General features: G+C 46.2%; 1 protein-coding gene across 1 annotated transcript in view; it reads right to left on the bottom strand.

Annotated features, from left to right (window-relative positions):
* Positions 1-4,517: 4,517 nt before the first annotated feature.
* The window catches only part of LOC309358653 (T-lymphocyte surface antigen Ly-9-like), a 261,266-nt gene continuing 238,451 nt past the window's right edge, over positions 4,518-27,332 (bottom strand). The window contains exon 4 of the transcript XR_014163505.1: positions 4,518-4,656. The gene's annotated coding sequence lies outside the window, so the exon portion shown is untranslated. The remainder of the gene's footprint in view (positions 4,657-27,332) is intronic.

Raw genomic sequence — 27,332 nt, 5'->3', positions numbered from 1 at the left:
TCAAACTGCTAGGTTGGCAGGAGCAGGGACCGAGCAACCGGAGCTCACGCAGGGATTCGAACCACCGACCTTCTGATCTGCAAGTCCTAGGCTCTGTGGTTTAACCCACCGCGCCACCTGTGTCCAATGTCCCATGTCCAGGCTTACAGCTACTCCTGGAGTAAATTTATGCCAACTGCACTGGTGGAATTATCCATAGCATATGGAATTATGGAATTATCCGTAAACATATACAAAATGACAGGCTAGCGCCCATGAATACAGGGCCTTTCTGTCAAGCAGTGTGTTCTGCTAGGGGCCAGTCATATACAAACAGGACCTGGGTACAACAGCTCAGTCTTACAGGTCTGATGAAAGGAGGTTAAATCCTGCAGGGCCCTATTCTCATGGGACAGAGCATTCCACGAGGTCGGAGCCATCACAGAGAACGCCCTGGCCCTGGTGGAGGAGGATAGTCTGCCTTCCTTAGGGCCCGAGACCTCTAAACTATGATTATTCATGGACCTTAAGGTCCTCTGCTGGACAGACCAGGAGAAGCGGTCTTGTGGATATGAGGGCCCTAAGCCACAAAGGGCTTTAAAGTGTAGGTACCCATGAAATCCTTTTCAGCTCCATGATCCTATGAAAAAATAATGTGGGACTGTGCACTAAGGTGGAGGATAAATTACTGTCTTAGTGAGAGATCCCGTACTAGTGAAAACAAAACCAGAACACAGGTCATATGAAGCACATTTTGTTTAATGATCTAGAAGGCATATACAGAGAGTGTAAGAGACATAACGGAAAATCAAGAAGTAACCATGGTTTGCATTTGGAGAAGAACATAGCAGACACTCAAGAGTGGGGAAAATGGAGCATAGACATCATAAGGAAGTGTGGAGACCTGGATTTCAGATGTATTCAGAGCGGCCACAATCAACCTCATCCGGAGATCGTGCACGCTCGTCGTTTCTGAGAACCAGGCTCAGAAGCTCAGCTGCAGAACTTTTGTCCAAAGTCCATTGCTGGGTCATTTCTTGGGTTTCTAGGGAGTCCGTCTGGCCTTGGTCTAAGCAGAATCTCACCACCCCCAGCAGCCAGAACGGCACCCACGGCCACCCCAGCTTCCAGAACCACCCCAGCTGCCATAGCCACGGCCCCCATAGCCCCCATAGCCGCCCCAACATCCACGGCCACCCCAGCCCCCATGGCCTCCCCAGGCACCATAGCTGCCATAGCCGCCATAACCCCCAGAGCCGCCATAGCCACAGCAAGGTGCATCAGTAGACACGGCACATGAATCGTCAGCACAGCTCAAGATGGCTCCCGGGACAGTGATGCAGAAGGGAGGAGGCTGGATCCACACATGGTGTGGGGGGCATTGCGATTCGCAAGTGAAGCCGCAGTGTCCGTAGCCGAAAGTCATCTTTCTGCAATGAGTCGGGGTCTGAAAGAGCAAACAAGGGAGTCCCGTTAACCAAAAGGCAAGCAGAGACTAGACGCATGAAACTCTCAAGTCATTACTTTTCAGAATACATGAAGGAAAGCTGTGAACCCTCAATGGGTAGCAGAGTCCTCCGTTTTGACTTTGTAGCAGTCGCAAAGAAGCTGAAACTGGTCTATACAATAGCTAGAATCCAAGAAAATTTATTTCTACTCAGAGTAGGTCCACTGGGATCAATGGGAAACAACGAGGGAAGAATTCATAGTGAGTTCTGGCACCTCTTTTTCTAGAAAAACAGTACTGGGCTGCATTGAACTATATATCTAAATCCAAATCATACAACGTGGAACAATCAGCTTCAGGTCCTCTTAACTTGCACTGCCTTCAGCTGATTAATGTGAGCAAAACAGGAGCTCCCCAATCCCACATTTCAGTTTAGGGGGCAAAAATGTTGCCTTCAAGGAAGTAGAAGAATGCAGGCTAACATTCCAATTTTGGTAGAAAAAGCAGCACTTTATTTATCCCCCCACACAGTGCAGGAATTCTGGGGTAAAAACACACACTGAGGTCAGGGTGTGAATAAGCAATAATGAGGAAAATGTGTGAAATCACGTAGCGAGAAGTTTAGATAATGGTGCTCTAAGCAGTCCCTTAGGAAGCATAGGGCATCCGAGCACAGAACGTTTCTGAGCACATTTCAAAGTGTTGGTGCTGACCTTTAAAGCCCTAAATGGCCTCGGTCCACTATACCTGAAGGAGCGTCTCCACCCCCATCATCCAGCCTGGACACTGAGATCCAGCTCCAAGGGCCTTCTGGCGGTTCCCTCATTGCAAGAAGTGAGGTTACAGGAAACCAGGCAGAGGGCCTTCTTGGTGGTGGCATCCGCCCTGTGGAACACCCTCCCACCATATGCCAAGGCAATGAGCAACTATCTTACTTTTAAAGGACATCTGAAGGCAGCCCTGTTTAGGGAAGTTTTAATATTCTTTTGGTTGGGAGCCGCCCAGAGTGGCTGGGGAAACCCAGCCAGATGGGTGGGGTATAAATAATATATGATGATGATGATGATGATGATGATGATGATTATTATTATCCATTTCTGTCTCCACACAGCCATCCCTCACCATCCTGGCTACTTTCTTACAACAGCCAGGCCAGGAGGTGACCTTGGCTGTCAGCATCCTGCCTCTCAGGCTGAGTGTTGCCTTCGTAGAAGTTCATGGGAAGAGGTGGGGGAGGAAGCTAGGATGAGCTGGCTTTGCCTATCATTGCTTCTAGCACCACCTACTGTTGGACTCCCTGCCTTTTGTCTCACCAGTCCCAATGGGCACCAACCAAGTCTGATCCTAGGTGATAGGGATCAGCACAAGCATTGGATCCCTTCCACCTGACCTCTGGCTCCTCATGCCTTCTTCTGAGCTCATATTTAGCTTGATGGTATTAATGGCACCATCTACCTTGGGGACGGGGTCATAACTCAGTGATACAACATCTCTTTTGCATGCAGAGGGCTCCAGATTCAATCCCTGACATCTCTAGGTTGGACTGAGAGATACTTCTTCCCGAGACCCTAGACAGCCACTGCCCTTCAAAGCAGACAATACTGAGACAATACTGGTCTAAGGCAGCTTCCTATCTATAAGGCAACTGGATTAGATCAGAACATACCTGGTCCTCCAAGAAGAAGATGCCACAAGATGCTCTTTCCTGAGTGAGGAGAAGCTGATGGTTAGGTCCTGGATTTGGAGCTCTTTTTATACTCTCCTCCTTGGGCACCCTCGTGGGTGTGACACACCCTGTGGGCAGATCCAAGTTCAAATTGATTGCTGACTTTCAGATTATGGTAGGGATCACACCCAAAATCACTGCAATTGTTCTGACGCTGCAGTTTGGGAGATGCCAAGGATGCTTTCTGGTCTCCTCAAGCAAAGGGAGATGTGCCATAAATGAACTGAGCGTGCGATGCAATTGTGGCTTACACAAAGGTGTAATTTCAAGAAGCGCTGGGGTGCTTGTGGAATTCTCCTTACCTGAACTTTGGACTGGTGGTCAGAAGGACATAAGCCTTTGACCCATCTAATCCAGGACACTCTTCTCACAGTGGCCAACCGGATGCCCCCATGGGAAGCCCACAATCAGGATTTGAGCACAAGAACAACTCTCCCCTCCTGTGGTTTCCAGCAGCTGGTATTCAGAAGCATTCATGCCTCCAGCTGTGTAAGCCGAGCCGAGCCATCATAGTTGAATCCCCTGAATGCCCATACCTTCTTACCAAAGTACCACTGATCTGATCCTTCACCGGACACTTCTTCCAGTTTTGGAGTCTCAAGTAATGTTAGAAATACCCAGAGTAGATCCATTGGGTTGTATCCATCTGAGTTCTACTAAAGGAAGACCTGTTGAAAATAACGGGCCAAAATTAGTCATGTCCTTCCTTTTTAACAGGTCTCCTCTGAGCAGGATTAACACTGGATACAACCCATTGAACTTAAGGTCCCATCTGCACTATACATTTGAAGTCATACCATACCACTTTTCTTTCTCCACAATATCCTTTTCGAGGGGAGACAACAGAACAGAACAGAACATCCCAAATGCAGCTGCACCAGCGATTTGTCTAATGACCTTTCCCAACTCCCACTCCTCCAATCTGCAACTGAGCCATGTGTCCCAAGACATGCTTACATCAGTGGCTCCCAATTAGCTAAGTCAAGCTACAGACCCCTTACTTTTGAAAATGTCAACATCTCTGTGGTGGATTCTGTTATGCAAATGGTGCCACCATACCCTCCAACATGTTCCTGCTGTTCTGGGCTGTGCGCCCGTGTGAGTCATGTTACCAGCACAAGAGCATGGTGCCCCAAAACGTTTGTTTTTGGACCCCATGTTCTCTCTCAAGACATGGGTCTGCCACAATCTCACACATTTTGGGGTGCCATGAAAGAGCACGACCCCTCAAAACAGTATGCCCCAGGCAGTTGATGGGTACATATATGTATGGTTTCTTTTTAAACTTTGTGCAGTGGTACCTCAGGTTAAGAACTTAATTTGTTCTGAAGGTCCGTTCTTAACCTGAAACTGTTCTTAACCTGACGCACCACTTTAGCTAATGGGGCCTCCTGCTGCTGCCACACTGCCGGAGCACGATTTCTGTTCTCACCCTGAAGCAAAGTTCTTAACCCGAGGTACTATTTCTGGGTTAGCGGAGTCTGTAACCTGAAGCGTATGTAACCTGAAGCATATGTAACCCGAGGTACCACTGTATCAGTATTTGTTTGTTCATTTCATTCTAATTTTCTGTATCACTTATTAAGAAATAAATCAAATAAAAAAATGAAGAAAGAAAGAAAGAAAGAAAGAAAGAAAGAAAGAAAGAAAGAAAGAAAGAAAGAAAGAAAGAAAGAAAGAAAGAAAGAAAGACAATCTGCAGAGTGGGCTTTGAGCATGTGCAGAAGCCAGCATGGAGTGGAACACATGCAAATAAACAACAACAACAACAACAACAACTTTTTATTTATCCCCCGCCCATCTGGCTGGTATTCCCCAGCTACACTGGGTGGCTTCCAACAGAATATTAAAATACAATAGTCTATTAAACATTAAAAGCTTGCCTAAACAAAAGCAAAAGCTACACAGAATGGAAATGTGCTGATCTGCCCATGTGTAGCTTAGGGTCATGTCCTCAACCCAAGGCGAATGTGAGCCCAAAACCACCCTTCCACAAGCCCTCGGGCACCTGCATGTTAAACAAGGACAATGATGCCCGTGTGTGGAAGACATGAAGTGTTGCAAAGCCACCGCCGAACGGAGGCTTTCTCCGGAAGGCTTCACAAACAGCCATTAATGTTTAATATGCATCATTGTTGTCATGTACGTCGTTCTTCTTGGGGCATTTAGCATCGCTGATTAAGAGCGTTGTTTGTGGGGGTGTCCACCAAACTGGCTCAGGTCTGCAATTTGCGTCATTATACGAGCTCAGAAATGGATGCCAGCCTTTTAGTTGGGATCACAAGGATTATTTTATTTTTCCTGTGCACATAATGGCATGCAGTTTTGACCCATGATTAATCACGGCCACATTCCTATCATGTTGACTGTCCTGAATCTATAACTTTCAAGTGACCTTGATTTGTTCTAGTAGGCACCCCCCTGCAATCCCTACACAGATCTGGCTGACACAGGCCACAAAACCACAGCTCGCCCCTATACACGAAGCCAAGCCAGAGCACAACTAAGTGCAGTACAGCCATCTTCTCAGAAAAACTCTTCACAAAGTTCAAGAGGTCAAGACACAAAGACTTTAGCAACTAATCCACACCTAATGACCCACCTAAGTGGTACTCAGGATATCACTCAAGAAATCACTCAAGATATCCCTCAAGTAATTAAGGAACAAAAGAAGAAAAGGCACACTAGCCTGGGAACTTCCTCTCTGCTCAGAACATTGGAGGCTATACACCACACCCCCTCAACAGTATTTATAGGAACTCAAACACTGAGATCCTGCTCTGTTCCAGTAACAAGAAGCCGAAAGCACCAGCCTGAAGATGACGAGTGAGACCTCGTCGAAACGTCGCCTAGACACCCCAACTTTTACACGGGAAGACACCCGAGGACACCAAAACCATATATATATATATATATATAAAAGGTAAAGGACCCCTGACAGGTAAGTCCAGTTGCGAATGACTCTGGGATTGCGTCGCTCATCTCGCTTTACATTTGTCTGCAGACAGTTTTTCTGGGTCATGTGGCCAGCAGGACTAAGCCGCCTCTGGCAAACCAGAGCAGCGCACGGAAATACTGTTTACCTTCCCACCGGAGCGGGACCTCTTGCACTTTGACGTGCTTTTGAACTGCTAGGTTGGCAGGAGCAGGGAAAGAGCAACGGGAGCTCACCCCGTCGCGGGGATTCGAACCGCCGACCTTCCAATTGGTGAGCCCTAGAGGCTCAGTGGTTTAGACCAAAGCGCCACCCGCGTCCCCATAAGAATGGTCAAATCTGTTCATTTCAGGTTCTCAAGTTGGTGATGTGGATAGAGTGTCAGGCTGAGACCAGGGAGGGACCAGGGTTCAAATTCCCAATCGACCTTCTTGCTGGGTAGTTGTGGGGATTAAATGAGAAAGAAAATGGATTACCGTATTTTTCGCTCTATAAGACGCACTCTCCCCCTCCTAAAAAGTATGGGGAAATGTGTGTGCGTCTTATGGAGCAAATAGAGGTGGGAGGCTCTGCTCAGCACTCCCTTTAAAGAGCTGCATGGAGCGTGTGAGTGGCTCTTGGGGGCTTTTCCCCAAGGAGGAAAAAGGGCTGCCCTTCTCCCTCCTCGGGGAAAAGCCCCCAAGATCCACACACACTACTCCATGCGCTCTTTAAAGGGAGCACGGTTCTTGGGGGAGCCTTAGCCATGCACAGCCTCTCCAGGGCAGGGAGATGAAGGCTCCCCTTGCCCAAGAGAGGCTGCGCGCGGCTATCTCATAAGCCAGGATAGCCAGTGGGATTGCTGCGCTGTGATCCCGCTGGCTGTCCTGGCTTCTGGGATTCAGAATATTTTTTTCTTTGTTTTCCTCTTCCAAAAACTAGGTGCATCTTATGGTCTGGTGCGTCTTATACAGTGAAAAATATGGTAAATGAGAAAGAGGGGAGCTATGTACCTCACCTTCAGCTCGCTGGAGAGGAAAGATGCAATAAATAATGAAATTCTATGATTCAGCTGTTCTTGCTAGGCTGTTGCAGTACTCATGCTCCCATCTGCTTTGTAGACTGTGTTGCAACTGCCAAACATCATTTACAGCAGCCACCCAAGAATGTCAGGATATGTACAATTTTATAACATGCAGAGAATAATATGTGCAGAGAAATCAGAGAGAGGAACTGAGGGAATTCCCTGGGGGGGGGAGTGAGGGATGGAAGGGGGGTGGGAAACGGGGGGGAATAATGTATTTGATTATTGATTTGATAATTTGTTATGTTGAAATTGCTGAATAATTTTATTTTTTTAAAAAGACACAAGGAGGGGACCAGACCAGATTAAAATGTAATTAAAATATGCAATAAAACAATCCAATTAAACATTAAAAAGAAAGAATGTCAGATGTTTCCAGTTGCTAGTAGGCACCAGCCATCAAGGTCATTGAGCCATCATCAAATAAAACTGCAAGGCCATTCTGCGTGTCCAGAGAGGGTGATTGTGACATCACATGAAATTAAAGGGTCCTACAAGGAGAGGAGCGCCTCTAATTTGGAAATAATGGCAGACCCAGCGGCAAAGCATGCTCATTGTCACCTAGCAATTATAACCCGAAGAACTGAGTTTACAGCCAACAAATCTTGGCTGGTAAATAATTGCATAAACCCTAGAGAGCATTCCTGCGCTGGCTTCCTCACAGTATAAAAAGGGCTCCCATCAAGCAGTCCTTCATCAGTTGCTCTCCCAGCACTCAACCACATCATCTCTCGTCTTCTGCTGTTCAGAGAACAGGTGAGCTGGAATTATTTCCTTTTAATTAAATATAAAAACAAGTTCAAATGGGTTCAGAAAAGTGCAAGGGGGATCACCAAGGTTCTGGAGAACCATGAGGAAAGGTTGAAGTGACTGGGTTTGTTTCACTGGAAGAGGAGAACAGGAGGTTGGTAGGTGGGACATGGTAACATCCGAAGGGTTGTCACATAGACAGCACTGAACATTTGTTCTCTGCTGGCCCACAAGATGGATCTGGATGTCAGGAGTTGTCCTACCCAGAGGTGACCCATTTAAACAATGGACACAGCTAACTACCTCGGAAGGTAGTAGATTTTGCTTCACTGGAGGTCCATTGGTCCCAGTGGGTCTACTCAGAGAAGAAATTATTTTTATACAACCCTTGGATTCTAGCTATTGTTTAGACCAGTCTCAACTTCATTGCTTCTGCTCTGAAGTCAAAACCGAAGAGTCTTCCACCCAGGCTGAGTTCGTAGGTTCCCTTTCTTCAGCAAACAATTACAGTAATGATGTGAGAACATTGTGTGTCTAGTCTCTGCTGTGTTCCTTGCCTTTTGGTTAACAGGACTCCCTTGTTTGCTCTTTCAGACCCCGACTCATTGCAGAAAGATGACTTTCGGCTACGGACACTGCGGCTTCACTTGCGAATCGCAATGCCCCCCACACCATGTGTGGATCCAGCCTCCTCCCTTCTGCATCACTGTCCCGGGAGCCATCTTGAGCTGTGCTGACGATTCATGTGCCGTGTCTACTGATGCACCTTGCTGTGGCTATGGCGGCTCTGGGGGTTATGGCGGCTATGGCAGCTATGGTGCCTGGGGAGGCCATGGGGGCTGGGGTGGCCGTGGATGTTGGGGCGGCTATGGGGGCTATGGGGGCCGTGGCTATGGCAGCTGGGGTGGTTCTGGAAGCTGGGGTGGCCGTGGGTGCCGTTCTGGCTGCTGGGGGTGGTGAGATTCTGCTTAGACCAAGGCCAGACGGACTCCCTAGAAACCCAAGAAATGACCCAGCAATGGAATTTGGACAAAGTTCTGCAGCTGAGCTTCTGAGCCTGGTTCTCAGAGACAATGAGCATGCATGATCTCCAAATGAGGTTGATCGTGGCTTCTCTGAGTACCTCTGAAATCCAGGTCTCCACACTCCATTACCCTCCATTTTTATTTTGAAAATTCTCTTTACTATGCTGTTCTTCAGATACAAACCATGGTTGCATCTAGATCTTCCTTTATGTCTCAACTTGTTCTGTGCATATGCTTTCAATATCATTAAAAAAAAATGTGCTTCATATCACCTGTGTTCTGGTTTTGTTTTCACTAGTACGGGATCTCTCATTAAGACAGTAATTTATTATTATTTTTTAGAATAATATTTATTCAAAATTTTAAAGGTTACAATAAAAAAGGGCAAAACAGAATTTTTTTAAAAAAACATAAAAAACATACAATCATTAAAAAAGAAGAAAAAAGAAACAAATCAAACCTTTACATAACTTTCTTCCTTTACTTATTTCCTTGAACCTCCTCGCATCTCCCATTTTTGTATTCTAGTTTAAATTGTTGTTTCAGCAAATTCTTCTAACCTAATTTTTATCTTAATAATTTATTTTACCATACTGTATCTTTACATTCTCTCTTTTATCAATTCATTTTTACTTAGTCCTTTAATGTTTTTTTACCAAACCCACATTAATTCCTTTCTCAAACATCTTATCAACAAAATCCTTGATTTTACCATATATTTAAAAACCACTTTTACTTTTACTTTATCCAAACTTAACTCTCATCCAAACCTATATAGCAATACTTGTTCTTAAGACATTTCCCCAAGGTCGAAAGAAAATTCCCTTCCACGAATTTCCCAATTCTCCTAAAAGTAAAACAAAAAGGTAAAACAAAAAAGCAACTTATATTATATACACTTTAAATTCCCATCTTTCATTCCACCCATACCCCCTTCCCGGTTTCAGTCCCCAACAAATCTCAAAAAAAGACCATCTACCCGGAGATCTTATATCCGAGGCTCTTAAATCTCTCTCATAGTTCCTCTGCCAGTCTTTTTGATAGTCTTTAATATTAAAGACCAAATCTCGGGGAGACTCCCGCCCAACAGCACCCACGTTTCTTCCAGCCAGGCCTACGTACTTAGAGATAAGGCCTATAGGGTATTCCACATCTTGTTTCATTCTCCTTTCAGTTCCAAATATCCCCATAGCTCCAACTTCCAGCTGGATCAAATTTATAATCTAAGGGTCATGTGATCTCTACATAAGGAGGTCTCTCCATCTTTCATTTTCCAATTCAGGCCAGGCTTCCATCTTCAGAGATTTGTTTCTCCTTGTTACCATCATGTCAGGCCTCAAGTTGCAGCTCGCCCTTTGCATCTGCAGGGTTACAGCTCCCACTTTTTTCTCTTCAAAGGCAACATTATTCTCCTTCTCAACTTCCTCTGTTTGTCCAGTTAAGTAGAATTCCTGTACCAAGTTCTTATCAAGTTCATTGCTGGTACTAACTCTTGTGCCCAAAGTTGTAACATTTGTAGTCAAAACACCTATTTGACCTTGCAGCTTTCCCAAGAGAAAGAAAGTCCTGTTCAGTTCAGACTGGATTTCCTTACCAACTGCCATTCTTAAGCATATCAAGGTCAAAAAACAATTTCTCAGCTGGTTCTTAATGCAATGTCCCAAGGCTCCCTCTAGGGGGATTTAAGTTTCTTTTTACTCCTTTCAGCACAAAACCAAAAGTTCCATACGTTAAATTGTAACAGTCCTTCCTTCTTCTAAAACATAGACTTGTAACAAATGTAGACAGTAGAGACAAAGTCCTCTTTTTGTATCTTGACAGCTAACTTGACAGCTGTCAAATTGTTCAATTGCTCATCAACCGGCTCTCACGGACGGCTCCCGGGTCCGGGGGGGCGGGGTGTGGCACATCAATTCTTAAATTTAGTTCTTCTCCCGCAGATTCCCCTGGTTCCAAATAAATTTTCTTATAATCTCAATCAGTAGAATTAAAGTCTTTTACACAAAATAAGGCTCTCCACGACCTTAGTTGGAGGTTCTTTGCTTTAGATTATTTACAGAAAGGGGAGGCAGACTTCCTGTTTGTACCTTCCCCAATCAGTGCCGAATTTAAAAGTATTTTAGAAATCCAATTTCCGTACTACTCACGGGTTGTTGTTTTAAAGTCCAAATTGTCCCAGGAAAGAGGAAGCGCTCTCCGGCAACGGCTATGCAGCTTCGCTCCACGGAAATAGCCGATGACTCTCAGCACCGCGCCACTTCCCCCTCTTCACTTCGGAGCCCGTTAGTGGGTTCCTTAGCGAGTTAGGGGGGCGCTAAAGGTGCCCGCCAAGTCCCATGGTCACAGGCTTCATCCGCCTGTGATTTTTGAAAGGGTCCCCGCTTCGCCGTAGCGGGGAAGACCTGTTTCCCGCGGAGCTATTCCCTCCAGTTCAGAGGGAGTCCTCCATTGCCGGTGGCGCCACCCCGGAAGTCCTTTCTGTCTCTTCTGTCCTGGCTAATGCTAGTAAGACAGTAATTTATCCTCCACATTAGTGCACAGTCCCACATTTTTTTTTCATAGTGTAGTAATGCTCGCCCCCAACCTCTTGCCCCTCCCTTCTACGGTCTCTGCTCTCCGGCCAGACCAGGGCCGTCCCAGGCAGGGTAGGCGGGCGAAATTACTGTTTTAGCAAAGCCAAAAACAAAACAAACAACACCCGGTAGGGCTGCCACCACTCCCTATGTTCCAGGGGACCCAAGATCACATCCCAGGGAGAAGGTTGTGACCCGTTAGCTTGGCCGTTCCCCTACTCCACAAGCTGCATCCACAGTCTTGCAAGCAGAAATTCTACGGTAGAGCGTAACCCAGCGTAAGGCAAGGACTTAGCTATTCCCTTTGGAAAGGCACACAACTAAAACAGTTTCATCTTTAAAATGTTTATTTTAAAATAACATAAGAAACATGCTAAAATAGCAGGCACATCTTTTGGAACGTTACAGGTAAGAAAACAAGAAAGCTACTAGGCTTACTAAGATCACATACTTACAACTCTAACACAAAGATAGGACAGTTGAAGTTCTTTCAAAACTCTGCAAGTAGACGACGAGTGAAGATTTCCATCTCAATGGATGAGTAGCGGCCTATTAAGCTGGAACAATAGAGCCTGGCATCTTTGCAATTTGCAGAGCAAAGCAGAGAGCAAAGAGCAAGACAATTGCTTGATCTTTTATCCACAATTCGCAACCTGCATCGTAACTTTCAAGCCAATCATAAGACTCAAATTATTTTTGAATGCGCCAATGATCGGCTTGCTGGTCAATCAATTTACCTCTTGACAGCTGGGCCAATTTAGAATTCAAACTTTTAAATCAAAGGGCTTCCTCCCTTCCAAGGAAATTAACCAGAGACACATTCCCAGGCAATTCAAGGGCAGATAACAACACTGGGGGGGAAGATGTTTACACCCTCGAACTCAGGTGCTAGTTCTTTCATTAATCAAGACATCCTGGGTTCTAATAAAACTTTCAACTGAGGAGCCAGTTAGTCTAAGATTTTTAAAGACACCCAACTCCTTTCCCAGGGTCCTTGTGGCTGATGAATCTCCCATAAGGCCTCACTCTTTCTGCTTGGCCAAAGAATAATTTTCTAAATATTACTAACTTTACTACACCCTCCCCTCTAAGATGAAATTAAGGGTGAAGTCCCCTAATTTCATCAAAGAAAATTATTTACACACTGAGGTAGATCATCCGGTCCAGGGGCCCCCAGCAGCTTTTAAAACACATATCACTAGCAGCACCCCCTTAATCCGATATTTACACAGTTTTCAGACAATACTTCATAATAACATCTCACGGAACAGATTGGTACATTCTAGACAAGGTACCAGCAACTACGTTGTTCTTCCCTGCAATGTGAGTGACTTTAAACTGATCTTCCCACACTGAGGAGGTTACACAAACAGTTCATCCTGGGTCAATACCACAGACACAGTAGAAAAGCTGTGAAATAACAAAAAACTTCCTAACCGATGTTCTGGGTAGGGTAAATGAAGATGACCCCTCAAAAGTACCTTTTGGGAAGCCTAGAGGTACAAAAAACACCTGTTCTCTACCTCCTAAGGCAATTAGCAAAGCAAACTCAAGTTTCACGTACACTTTCACAGTATCAGCATGATGGTCTCTAAAAGAGTCAAGCACCTCTTGGTATTTCTCCTGATAAAGCACAGGGTCAAAAGCACTAGAGCCAGGCCAGTAAGCAACTAACTTAAGGGAGAGACTGGTACAAGTGGAAGTTACAACACAGTCTCCTTTCTCCATGTCTTGAGTCACTATCTCCAAACCAGAAAAACCTTTTGGTCCAACAATGAGAAGGTCTTTTCCTTGGGGCAACCATTCTTTGTTCAAATACACCACAGGTTGCCAACGTCTCTCATTGTTCAAACCTTCTCTTAATCCTGTGTGACCAGCGTCGATTTGCATTTTAAAGGGACGCTGTGGGCTATGGGCTAGATTCATCCAAAAACTTACAAGGGCTTGTTTTAGCCATTCAAAGGTTCTCAGGCACCGATGTAAAAACCATTCCAGCACACCATGGATTTCTGCCTTCCAGGATCTAATGTTTCCCAAGCTCAATCTGAATTCTAAGGGAATCACTCTTCCTTGAGCAAACTGACATTGGTATACCTTACTGGTCAGGTTTGCATCTTGCAATCGGGCCAAGGCACTCTGCACATGTTTAGGGTGCTCTGGCCACAATTCAGAAAAAATCAACTCAACTCCTTCCAATCCCTCCCATTTCCCTCTGAACACTCCCAACAGATCTTGAACACAGGGATTGGGCAAAATAGAATTCCAAGCAAACCCAAAACCTTTTTTGCTCTTATCATCATACTGGTTCCTAGGACTGAAATTCTGTAAAAGACCCACCAAATTCATTTTTTTCCTAACACAAACACTTGCATCATAAAACATCTTTTGAAAAACAAGAAACACGTCGTCTGGGTCTTTAAAGTCCTTGAGCTGTGGGCAAAGAATTTCTTTGTTAAGCACACCAGCGATAAACTCAGTCTCACAAGGGAGAATTTCCACAGCTTCTTGGCAACCTAGGAGAGAATGATCAAAAAACTCAAAACTTTCTATTGCGGTTTGACTTGGCTGGTCAGACCCCGCTCCTTCTGCTGACCTCTCAGCGTTTGGCTGACAGGAAAAGCTGGCATAGTTCACAGTCTGTGTTTCTTGGGGGTTTACATCAAGCTGCCGGGGGAAAACTGCAGATTTTAGCACACTTTCCCCCAAAGTAGAGTTCACACAACCTTGGTGTTCAGGAACTGGAACACAAAGATCCCTCCCAAAGTCCTTAGCGGTAACCAAATCAACAGTTGTAGATTGTGGAATTAAATTTCCACCACCAGGCTTACTCTTCTGGAGATTGGGCTGGTTCCACTGGGACAAAACTTTTGGTAAAGTCTCAGTAACAGAGTCTATACTTCGAAAAGAAGGCACAACAATTAGATGGATCCTGGGGATTACGTCAGACGCTGAACAGGGCTGATTAACACAAGGAGTGGCAATGCGTATCAAGCCAACCCTCCTTCCCACCAAGTTCTCAGGTGTTGCAATTTCAGTAGCTTTGGGAGTTATAGTATCAGGCACCAAACTTCCACCTTTCCCACCCGGGACAAAGCTCTCCTCAGCCCTCAAACCTTGAGGTGTTGTTCCCCAGTCCTTCACTTCAACAGAAGCATCAGGATTTTTTACAGAGTCCATATCCAAAACAGGTAACTCTCCCTCCCCTCCGGGTTTTCCATCCAACCCTGTCTCAGGTCTCACTGAGTTTCTCCCTGCCTGGGATGAGGTGGGGGGAGTTGCTACAGTTACCGGATTCACATTCAGCTGTTGTTGCAAATAAACTTGGAACCCAAGATCATTCCCGACCAAAACTGGTCTTTTGCAAACTTCTGGATCATGAACAATTACCAAGTGGTCCCCACTATAACCTTTGTATTTAAGGGGAACTATCGCTGTGGGCTGCAAAATTTCCTCCACTCCATAAGGACTGATTTTTAAGGGTCTTTCCTGCATCTGGCTAGGTAAAACCAAATCCCTTGAAACGCTAGTGATATCAGACCCAGTGTCCCGGTACGAGTTCACAACAGTTTTATTAACTTCTATAGGAGCAGAAAACTCCAAATTCGCCCAATTCACATGGGGTGTTTTTCGAATCCCCTGGGTGCAGACAGGACCCACGGTAATACTAGCTTCTTTAGATTTACCCACAACAGGTGTCACCCCACCCTCCTCCTCCGGAGCCAAGCTCTCCACCGCTCCAGATTTGGCCGGTCCCTCCTCCCAGTCTTCTTCCTGCTGCTGTATCATACGAACAGCAGGGGTGGAGGTAAGGACGGTGGGCTTTTTCCCAGCCAACTGGGGACATGTTACTTTCATGTGCCCCGGTTTTTTGCAGAAAAAACATAGTCCAGAACTCGGGGCCACTTTCGCACACTCTCCCCCAGCTGCAACAGAGTCTTTAGCAGGTGTAGGCAATCCCTTGCTGGATTCTTTGATGGGGGGGGGCGGACTTTCCCGATGACGTTGTAGTTTTATACATATTACTCTGGCCTTTATTAACAAGATGGGTGCGGTTCAACCAAAAGGATTCGGCAAGGGCGGTAGCTTCTGCTAGCGTCCTTGGTTTTTTATCTGCCACCAAGCTAACAATTTCAGGGGGCAGGGAGCGCATCAGCTGTTCAATCAACATCAACTGCTTAATTTCTTTCACATCCTCCACCCCTTCAGCCGCCAGCCACAGTTCGAAATTTTGGGCCATTTTTGCAGAAAAAACCGCAATGTTGTCAGTAAGCCCTCCCTTTTCCACTTTCCTGAAAGCTTTGCGATAATGTTCAGGGTGTAAGCCATGCCGCTGCATGACTAGTCTCTTAAAGCTTTCATAGTCATTTATTTCTTCCAAAGGGAGATGTCCCATAAGTTCCGATAAATCACCACAAACTAGGGGACGTAGCACAGCCATATAAAGTTCTGGCGCCACACCCATGTCCCGGCACGTCACCTCAAACAAATTTAGGTAACTAAGGACATCAGTGGGGGGGTGGTATTTCTGGAACACCTTCCAGTTGAGATTACTTAAAGTCAGTCCTAGAGGGGACCGTTGGTTTCGATCTCCCCCCCTCCTCGGGACCAGTCCATACCTTGGTGCAGGGACAGGAGGCAGTTGCCCCTCGGCACGTGGTTGCTCCGCTGCCGTTGTTGCGTATCCACGCAGGGGACTCTGGAAGTACTCCTCCTCCTCCTCCTCCTCTGCCACGTACCTTCGCACCGGCACGCGTACCTCTCGAGCCGCAACCGGCGAGTAGACTCTGCCTGGGCTGAAGGAACGCTGTCTCACCTTCCGGCGGGCATCAGGCGCAAGCGGCTGTTCTCGGCGACAGTCTCCCACCGTCACCTCCTGGAACTGCTGTGGCAATTCTTGATAGTCAGGTGCCATCCGGCTAACTCTTGGTCTCATGAAGTAGCCCCTCTGGGGAAACTTCTCCCGGCAGTAGAATCCTCCTTTCACCGGATCTCGAACCCATTCTACGTCGTAGCTCTCCGAGACGTCCATCTCTCTATGTTCTGTATAAACAGAATAGTTCTCTCTAGGACGGGTGGAGGCCCTCACCGCCTCCACCTCCTCACGAGGAGATAGATTTTGTTTGACGGGAGTATCCCTCCCTCCGTCCACAACCAACGCAGGACTTTCTCTGACCCTTCCGGATCACGCTGGCATCCACCAGTTCTTCCTCTGACCCTGTTTCCGAGTCATTTGAAAACCAGGAAGCGGATTTCACTCCAGGACTCACAGCTTTAGGGGGTTCGGTTTCCACCGGGAGAGAGTTGTCTTCTCCCTCTCCACCCCATTGATCTAAAGTTTGTAACGATTGCTGTTGTGAAGTTGCGGAACTGTCCTCCATGCTCCTAACTATCACTATCCAAAAAAACAAACCACCTGTAACCCACAAAAGATTCGTGCCAAGTTTAAAAAATCAAAGTGCCTTTCCACGGGAAGTCCAATCCCACCACGCTGCCAACATGTAGTAATGCTCGCCCCCAACCTCTTGCCCCTCCCTTCTACGGTCTCTGCTCTCCGGCCAGACCAGGGCCGTCCCAGGCAGGGTAGGCGGGCGAAATTACTGTTTTAGCAAAGCCAAAAACAAAACAAACAACACCCGGTAGGGCTGCCACCACTCCCTATGTTCCAGGGGACCCAAGATCACATCCCAGGGAGAAGGTTGTGACCCGTTAGCTTGGCCGTTCCCCTACTCCACAAGCTGCATCCACAGTCTTGCAGGCAGAAATTCTACGGTAGAGCGTAACCCAGCGTAAGGCAAGGACTTAGCTATTCCCTTTGGAAAGGCACACAACTAAAACAGTTTCATCTTTAAAATGTTTATTTTAAAATAACATAAGAAACATGCTAAAATAGCAGGCACATCTTTTGGAACGTTACAGGTAAGAAAACAAGAAAGCTACTAGGCTTACTAAGATCACATACTTACAACTCTAACACAAAGATAGGACAGTTGAAGTTCTTTCAAAACTCTGCAAGTAGACGACGAGTGAAGATTTCCATCTCAATGGATGAGTAGCGGCCTATTAAGCTGGAACAATAGAGCCTGGCATCTTTGCAATTTGCAGAGCAAAGCAGAGAGCAAAGAGCAAGACAATTGCTTGATCTTTTATCCACAATTCGCAACCTGCATCGTAACTTTCAAGCCAATCATAAGACTCAAATTATTTTTGAATGCGCCAATGATCGGCTTGCTGGTCAATCAATTTACCTCTTGACAGCTGGGCCAATTTAGAATTCAAACTTTAAATCAAACGGCTTCCTCCCTTCCAAGGAAATTAGCCAGAGACACATTCCCAGGCAATTCAAGGGCAGATAACAACACTGGGGGGGAAGATGTTTACACCCTCGAACTCAGGTGCTAGTTCTTTCATTAATCAAGACATCCTGGGTTCTAATAAAACTTTCAACTGAGGAGCCAGTTAGTCTAAGATTTTTAAAGACACCCAACTCCTTTCCCAGGGTCCTTGTGGCTGATGAATCTCCCATAAGGCCTCACTCTTTCTGCTTGGCCAAAGAATAATTTTCTAAATATTACTAACTTTACTACACATAGGATCATGGAGCTGAAAAGGATTTCATGGGTACCTACACTTTAAAGCCCTTTGTGGCTTAGGGCCCTCGTATCCACGAGACCGCTTCTCCTGGTATGCCCAGCAGAGGACCTTAAGGTCCATGAATAATCATAGTTTAGAGGTCTCGGGATCTAAGGAAGGCAGATTATCCTCCACCAGGGCCAAGGCCTTCTCTGTGATGGCTCCGACCTGGTGGAATGCTCTGTCCCATGAGACTAGGGCCCTGCAGGATTTAACCTCCTTTCATCAGACCTGTAAGACTGAGCTGTTGTACCCAGGTCCTGTTTGCATATGACTGGCCCCTAGCAGAACAGACTGCTTGACAGAATGGCCCTGTATTGATGGGCGCTAGCCTGTCATTTTATATATGTTTAAGGATAATTCCATGATTCCATATGCTATGGATAATTCCACCAGTGCAGTTGGCATACATTTACTCCAGGAGTAGATGTAAGCCTGGACATGGGACATGGGACATGGGTGGCGCTGTGGGTTCAACCACAGAGCCTAGGACTTGCAGATCAGAAGGTCGGCGGTTCGAATCCCTGTGTGAGCTCCCGTTGCTCAGTCCCTGCTCCTGCCAACCTAGCAGTTTGAAAGCACATCAAAGTGCAAGTAGATAAATAGGTACCGCTCCAGCGGGAAGGTAAACGGCGTTTCCGTGCGCTGCTCTGGTTTGCCAGAAGCGGCTTAGTCCTGCTGGCCACATGACCCGGAAGCTGAACGCCGGCTCCCTCGGCCAATAAAGCCAGATGAGTGCCGCAACCCCAGAGTCGGCCACGACTGGACCTAATGGTCAGGGGTCCCTTTACCTTAATAATAATAATAATAATAATAATAATAATAATAATAATAATAATAATTTATTATTTATACCCCACCCATCGGGCTGGGCTTCCCCAGCCACTCTGCGCGGCTTCCAAAAGAATATTAAAGTACTGTGATACATCAAACATTAAAAGCTTCCCTAAACAGGGCTGCCTTCAGATGTCTTCTAAAAGTCTGGTAGTTGTTGTTCTCTTTGACATCTGGTGGGAGGGCGTTCCAGTTCCACAGGGCGGGCACCACTACCAAGAAGGCCCTCTGCCTGGTTCCCTGTAACTTGGCTTCTTGCAGTGAGGGAACCGCCAGAAGGCTCTCGGTGCTGGACCTCAGTGTCCGGGAAGAACGATGGGGGAGGAGACACTCCTTCAGGTATACTGGACCGAGGCTGTTTAGGGCTTTCAAGGTCAGCACCAACACTTTGAATTGTGCTCGGAAACATACTGGGAGCCAATGTAGGTCTTTCAAGACCGGAGTTATATGGTCTCGACGGCCGCTCCCAGTCACCAGTCTGGCTGCTGCATTCTGCATTAGTTGTAGTTTCCGGGTCACCTTCAAAGGTAGCCCCACGTAGAGCTCATTGCAGTAGTCCAAGCGGCAGATACCTTTTACCTGCAAGCCAATGGTCAGAGACAATGGCAGCTGGAGACCAATAACATTTGGAGGGCAACATCTTGGCCAACCCCAGTTAAGACAGACAGCCAAATGATGCTCTGTTGAATTCATATATGAGACTTCACTGATGTCCAGACCACACACTGAAGAACAACCCTCTCCTACCAGCTGCACTGGTGGCCTCAAAAGCCATCATAATGTCTCCCTGCAGTGATTTCTTAATACACCTGCCTGATCTTACATACACCTTAATACACCTGCCAGATCTTAACCACTTCTTCAGGAGTTTCTTCACCAGCCTTTGGCCCCACACTCCCTGTCTCACAGTGAGGAGATTCGGACAAACACAACTGGCACATCCATTACAGAGAAATATCACTTCCCCTCTACTTTTAAGCAGCCATCGGTGCCATCAAGACATCAGCAGCCATTGTACAAATAGCCATTTAACCTCTTCTTAAAAACTTCCAAGCAAGGAGAGTCCACAATCTCCCGAGTTCCTCTGTCAAACAGATCTTACCATCAGAAAGTTCTTTCTGATGTTTAGCCGGAATCTCCTTCCTTGTAACTTGAAGGGGCTGGCTCAAGTTCTGCCCTCCAGAGCAGGAGAAAACAAGCTTGCTCCTTCCTCCATGGGACAGCCCTTGAGATACTTGAAGATGGCTCTCATATTTCCTCTCAGTCTCCTCTTTTCCAGGCTAAATATACTCAGCTCCTTCAACCATTCCTCATCAGGCTTGGTTTCATTTATCATCTTGGTTGCCCTCCTTTGCACACCTTCCAGCTTGTCAACGTCCTTCTTAAATTGTGACACCCAGAACTGGACACAGTATTCCAGGTATGGTCTGACCAAGGCAGAATAGAGTGGTTCTTCCTGCCAAAGTGCAGAACCTTACATTTGTCCCCATTGGAATGCATGCCCAGCAACCAACATGTTGCACACTAAAGGAAACAAGAAAGGACTAGCATGCTGTGCAGAGTCAAGTCTATGGAGTCAGTGGAGATGAACTCTAAGATAATTTCCAACTCTGTGATTATATGAATATATGTGATCTTGGAGTGCAAATTGTTACTACCTTAATAGCAGCTCCTATACCAGTTTTGGGGGTTTTTTTAACTAAGGCAATACAAAGCTCAGTATTAATTGATATTGAAATCATAAACCAATCTATCAATCCCCATCAACCTCTTAGACCTATTTGCATGCTAAGGAATCAACACAAGGCACATTAAGGAAAGGAACAAGAACTAGTCACAGGAGCAAGACTGAATGACATGGCCTATGCAATCTCTTCCAAATATTACAATTCTATTGATAAATGTGGTTGTGGGTTTGTTTGCTTTGAAGCACTTCTTGCTACTATTTAGCGATTACCCTTACACCATCAAAATCAAAACCAGAACACAGGTGATATGAAGCACATTTTTTTTTAATGATATTGAAAGCATATGCACAGAACAAGTTGAGACATAAAGGAAGATCTAGATGCAACCATGGTTTGTATCTGAAGAACAGCATAGTAAAGAGAATTTTCAAAATAAAAATGGAGGGTAATGGAGTGTGGAGACCTGGATTTCAGAGGTACTCAGAGAAGCCACGATCAACCTCATTTGGAGATCATGCATGCTCATTGTCTCTGAGAACCAGGCTCAGAAGCTCAGCTGCAGAACTTTGTCCAAATTCCATTGCTGGGTCATTTCTTGGGTTTCTAGGGAGTCCGTCTGGCCTTGGTCTAAGCAGAATCTCACCACCCCCAGCAGCCAGAACGGCACCCACGGCCACCCCAGCTTCCAGAACCACCCCAGCTGCCATAGCCACGGCCCCCATAGCCCCCATAGCCGCCCCAACATCCACGGCCACCCCAGCCCCCATGGCCTCCCCAGGCACCATAGCTGCCATAGCCGCCATAACCCCCAGAGCCGCCATAGCCACAGCAAGGTGCATCAGTAGACACGGCACATGAATCGTCAGCACAGCTCAAGATGGCTCCCGGGACAGTGATGCAGAAGGGAGGAGGCTGGATCCACACATGGTGTGGGGGGCATTGTGATTCGCAAGTGAAGCCGCAGTGTCCATAGCCGAAAGTCATCTTTCTGCAATGAGTCGGGGTCTGAAAGAGCAAGCGAGGGAATCCGGTTAACCAAAAGGCAAGGAACACAGCAGAGACTAGACACACAATGTTCTCACATCATTATTTGTTTGCTGAAGAAAGGGAACCTACGAACTCAGCCTGGGTGGAAGACTCTTCGCTTTTGACTTCAGAGCAGAAGCAATGAAATTGAGACTGGTCTAAACAATAGCTAGAATCCAAGGGTTGTATAAAAATAATTTCTTCTCTGAGTAGACCCACTGAGACCAATGGACCTCCAGTGAAGCAAAATCTACTACCTTCCGAGGTAGTTAGCTGTGTCCATTGTTTAAATGGGTCACCTCTGGGTAGGACAACTCCTGACATCCAGATCCATCTTGTGGGCCAGCAGAGAACAAATGTTCAGTGCTGTCTATGTGACAACCCTTCGGATGTTACCATGTCCCACCTACCAACCTCCTGTTCTCCTCTTCCAGTGAAACAAACACAGTCACTTCAACCTTTCCTCATGGTTCTCCAGAACCTTGGTGATCTCCCTTGCACTTTTCTGAACCCATTTGAATATATAATTAAAAGGAAATAATTCCAGCTCACCTGTTCTCTGAGGAGCAGAAGACGAGAGATGATGTGGTTGAATGCTGGGAGAGCAACTGATGAAGGACTGCTTGATGGGAGCCCTTTTTATACTGTGAGGAAGCCAGCGCAGGAATGCTCTCTAGGGTTTATGCAATTATTTACCAGCCAAGATTTGTTGGCTGTAAACTATGATCTTCGGGTTATAATTGCTAGGTGACAATGAGCTTGCTTTGCCGCTGGGTCTGCCATTATTTCCAAATTAGAGGCGCTCCTCTCCTTGTAGGACCCTTTAATTTCATGTGATGTCACAATCACCCTCTCTGGACACGCAGAATGGCCTTGCAGTTTTATTTGATGATGGCTCAATGAGCTTGATGGCTGGTGCCTACTAGCAACTGGAAACATCTGACATTCTTTCTTTTTAATGTTTAATTGGATTGTTTTATTGCATATTTTAATTACAGTTCCAATGAGGAATTTGTCAGCAAATGGCAGAAAACCATGGCTAAAAAAGCCACCTCTATTGGTCTGTCTCCCCCCCAACTGTATTACCTGGGCTATGAAGGCGCCCAAAAGGCTTTAAAGCAAAGATTATGGGACAATGCACACAGTGACTTGCGATCTCGGTCACACACAGTCTGTAGTCCACTGGCAGCAGGAGTTCAATATGGGTATGTCTTTGAGTTAACACCTTACATCAAAAACCTGACAGTACCTAACTATCGAAGCCTTTTCACCAAGGCCAGACTGAATGTCTTCCCCTCTGCAGTGCTGGATGGTAGGTTGAGAGGAGTTCCCTACCAGGACAGACTTTGCTCGTGTGCTCAAGACATCGAGTCCACAAATCATATTTTGATACATTGTGCGAAGTATGAGCAGGCCAGGGCTGAACTGATACTACCCTTGCTGGTGCCTTTCCCGGGAAAGTCAGAGGCTCACTATGTCAGGTTCCTACTGGAAGACCGGACAAAAGCTAGAACTTTGGCAGTGGCAAAGTTTTTATCGGTGGTTGCAAGAACAAATGAGCCCTATATTCCAAACAAAGTGCTTGATTAACCTGGAGGTAGGCTGTATGAACTCTGTATTGATTTGTAATGTTTTGTTGGTCTCTGGACCGTAATAAAGATTGTTTGTTTGTTTGTTTTATTGCATATTTTAATTACATTTTAATCTGGTCTGGTCCCCTCCCTGTGTCCTTTAAAAAAAAATTATTCAGCAATTTCAACATAAAAAATTATCAAATCAATAATCAAATACATTATTCCCCCCCCCGTTTCCCCCCCCCTTCCATCCCTCACTCCCCCCCCCCAGGGAATTCCCTCAGTTCCTCTCTCTCATTTCTCTGCACATATTATTCTCTGCATGTTATAAAATTGTACATATCCTGACATTCTTGGGTGGCTGCTGTAAATGAAGTTTGGCAGTTGCAACACAGTCTACAAAGCAGATGGGAGCATGAGTACTGCAACAGCCTAGCAAGAACAGCTGAATCATAGAATTTCATTATTTATTGCATCTTTCCTCTCCAAGGAGCTGAAGGTGACGTGCATGGCTCTCTGCTGTGTTCCTTGCCTTTTGGTTAACGGGACTCCCTCGTTTGCTCTTTCAGACCCCGACTCATTGCAGAAAGATGACTTTCGGCTACGGACACTGCGGCTTCACTTGCGAATCGCAATGCCCCCCACACCATGTGTGGATCCAGCCTCCTCCCTTCTGCATCACTGTCCCGGGAGCCATCTTGAGCTGTGCTGACGATTCATGTGCCGTGTCTACTGATGCACCTTGCTGTGGCTATGGCGGCTCTGGGGGTTATGGCGGCTATGGCAGCTATGGTGGCTGGGGAGGCCATGGGGGCTGGGGTGGATATGGGTGCTGGAGTGGCCGTGGATGTTGTGGCGGCTATGGCAGCTATGGCAGCTGGGGTGGCCGTGGGGGCTGGGGTGGATACGGAAGCTGGGGTGGCCGTGGGTGCTGTTGGTAAGATCCTGCCCAGACCAAGGCCAGACGGAGCCCATAGAAACCCAAGAAGTGACCCAGCAATGAATTTTTGACAAAGTTCTGCAGCTGAGCTTCTGAGCCTGGTTCTCAGAGACAATGAGCATGCATGATCTCCAAATGAGGTTGATCGTGGCTTCTCTGAGTACCTCTGAAATCCAGGTCTCCACACTCCCTTACCCTCCATTATTATTATTTTTTGAATATTCTCTTTACTATGCTGTTCTTCAGATACAAACCATGGTTGCATCTAGATCTTCCTTTATGTCTCAACATGTTCTGACACTCTGTGCATATGCTTTCAATATCATTAAAAAAAAAATGTGCTTCATATCACCTGTGTTTCTGGCTTTTTCTCATTTACCATATTTTTCGCTCTATAAGACGTAGCACACCATAAGACGCACCTAGTTTTTAGAAGAGGAAAACAAGAAAAAAAATATTCTGAATCCCAGAAGCCAGGACATTCCTGGCTTATGGGATAGCCACGCGCAGCCTCTCCTGGGCAAGGGGAGCCTTCATCCCCTTGCCCAGAAAAATACGGTAATCCCTTTTCTTTCTCATTTAATCCCCACAACTACCCAGCAAGGGGGTCGATTGGGAATTTGAACCCCGGTCTCAGCCTGACACTCTAACCACAATGCCAACTTGACAACCTGAAATGAACAGATTTGACCATTCCTACAGGGACGCGGGTGGTGCTGTGGTCTAAGCCACAGAGCCTAGGGCTTGCCGATCAGAAGGTTGGCGGTTCGAATCCCAGTGACGGGGTAAGCTTCCAACGTTGCTCTGTCCCTGCTCCTGCCAACCCAGCAGTTTGAAAGCACATCAAAGTGCAAGTAGATAAATAGGTACTGCTCCGGCGGGAAGGTAAACGGCGTTTCCGTGCTCTGCTCTGGTTCGCCAGAAGTGGCTTAGTCATGCTGGCCACATGACCTGGAAAAACTGTCTGCAGACAAACGCCGGCTCCTCGGCCAGTAAAGCGAGATGAGCACTACAACCCCAGAGTCATATGCGACTGGACTTAACTGTCAGGGGTCCTTTACCTTTTTTTTTTAAAAAAAAAATACTAGCAGTGTGTTGTTGTTTTTCTAGGGGTACTGAAGTGTAAGCAGTGCGCACCGTGGTTCTTTTTTTTTTCTTGAAGGAAAGCCCTGCCTACTAGAACAAATCAAGGTCACTTGAAAGTTATAGATTCAGGACAGTTAACATGATAGGAATGTGGCTGTGATTAATCATGGGTCAAAACTGCATGCCATTATGTGCACAGGAAAAATAAAATAAACCCACATCCTTGTGATCCCAACTAAAAGGCTGGCATCCATTTCTGAGCTCGTATAATGAGGCAAATTGCAGACCTGAGCCTGTTTGGTGGACACCCCCACAAACAACGCTCTTAATCAGCGATGCTAAATGCCCCAAGAAGGACAGCGTACATGACAACAATGATGCATATTAAACATTAATGGCTGTTTGTGAACCTTCCGGAGAAAGCCTCCGTTCGGGGGTGGCTTTGCAACACTTCATGTCTTCCACACACGGGCATCATTGTCCTTGTTTAACATGCAGGTGCCCGAGGGCTTGTGGAAGGGTGGTTTTGGGCTCACATTCGCCTTGGGTTGAGGACATGACCCTAAGCTACAGATGGGCAGGTCAGCACATTTCCATTCTGTGTCACTTTTGCATGTGTTCCACTCCATGCTGGCTTCTGCACAGCATGGAGCTTCTGCAGATTGTTTTACTTACTTACTTACTTGTTTTCTTTCTGAATCCCAGAAGCCAGGACAGCCAGCGGGATCACAGCGCAGTGATCCCGCTGGCTGCCCTGGCTTATGGGAAAGCCATTCCCAGGGGATGAAGGCTCCCCTTGCCCAGGAGAAGCTGAGCACGGCTAAGGCTCCCCCAAGAGCCATGCTCCCTTTAAAGAGCACACTGAGTGTGTGTGCGGCTCTTGGGGGCTTTTCCCCGAGGAGGAAACACAGGCACACAGCCCAGAACATGCACATCTCACTTTTGTGCAGGAACATGTTGGAGGGTATGGTGGCACCATTCGCATAACAGAATCTACCACAGAGATGTTAACATTTTCAAAAGTAAGGGGTCTGTGACTTGGCTTGGCTTAGCTGATTGGGAGTCACTGATGTAAGCACATGATTATATCTTGGGGCACATGGCTAAGTTGCGGATTGGAGGTGAGAGAATTGGGAAAGGTCATTAGACAAATTGCTGGTGCCAGCTGCATTTTGCATGTTCTGTTCTGTTCTGTTGCCTCCCCTCAAACAGGATATTGTAGAGGAAGAAAAGTGGTATGGTATGACTTCAAATGTATAGTGCAGATGAGACCTTAATTTCTTTCTTTTTAAAGTTTTTTTATTCAAAATTAAAACAAGACATATTATCCAAAAACATATCATCCTTCTTGCCCCACCCCATTTTTCCTCTCCCCTCCCCACCCTCCCACACAAAACCCACCCAAGCCCACCCCCTGACTTCCCTCAGTTCCAGTCCTTGTTTTCTCTGAGACTGCTGTTTTCTGCATGTTACGAAGTTGTATAGATCCTCAAACTATTTAGCTGATTATTATCAATAAAAAAATTGTGAATGTTTATTCAAAAAAATGCCAAGGAGTCCAGTTCACTTCGTTGCGTCTTCAGATACTTTGTACAGGGTTCCCATTCGTCTTTAAAGTCACAGTTATCCTTGACCCATCGCTTATGTGTCAGTTTAGCCAGTTCTGCATAGTCCGTCAATTTTTCTTGCCATGATTCTTTAGTTGGGGTTTCTTCAGTTTCCATCCTTGTGCTACCAGATGGGACCTTAAGTTCAATGGGTTGTATCCAATGTTAATCCTGCTCAGAGGAGACCTGTTAAAAAGGAAGGACATGACTAATTTTGGCCCGTTATTTTCAACAGGTCTTCCATGAGTAGAACTCAGATGGATACAACCCAATGGATCTACTCTGGGTATTTCTAACATTACTTGAGACTCCAAAACTGGAAGAAGTGTCCGGTGAAGGATCAGATCAGTGGTACTTTGGTAACAAGGTATGGGCATTCAGGGGATTCAACTATGATGGCTTGGCTTGGCTTACACAGTTGGAGGCATGAATGCTTCTGAATACCAGCT

Source organism: Podarcis melisellensis (assembly GCF_964234715.1).
Source record: "Podarcis melisellensis genome assembly, chromosome: 16".
Taxonomy (NCBI): Eukaryota; Metazoa; Chordata; class Lepidosauria; order Squamata; family Lacertidae; genus Podarcis; species Podarcis melisellensis.
The sequence above is the reverse complement of the archived record's forward strand: the minus strand, read 5'-3'. Positions and strand labels throughout refer to the sequence as shown.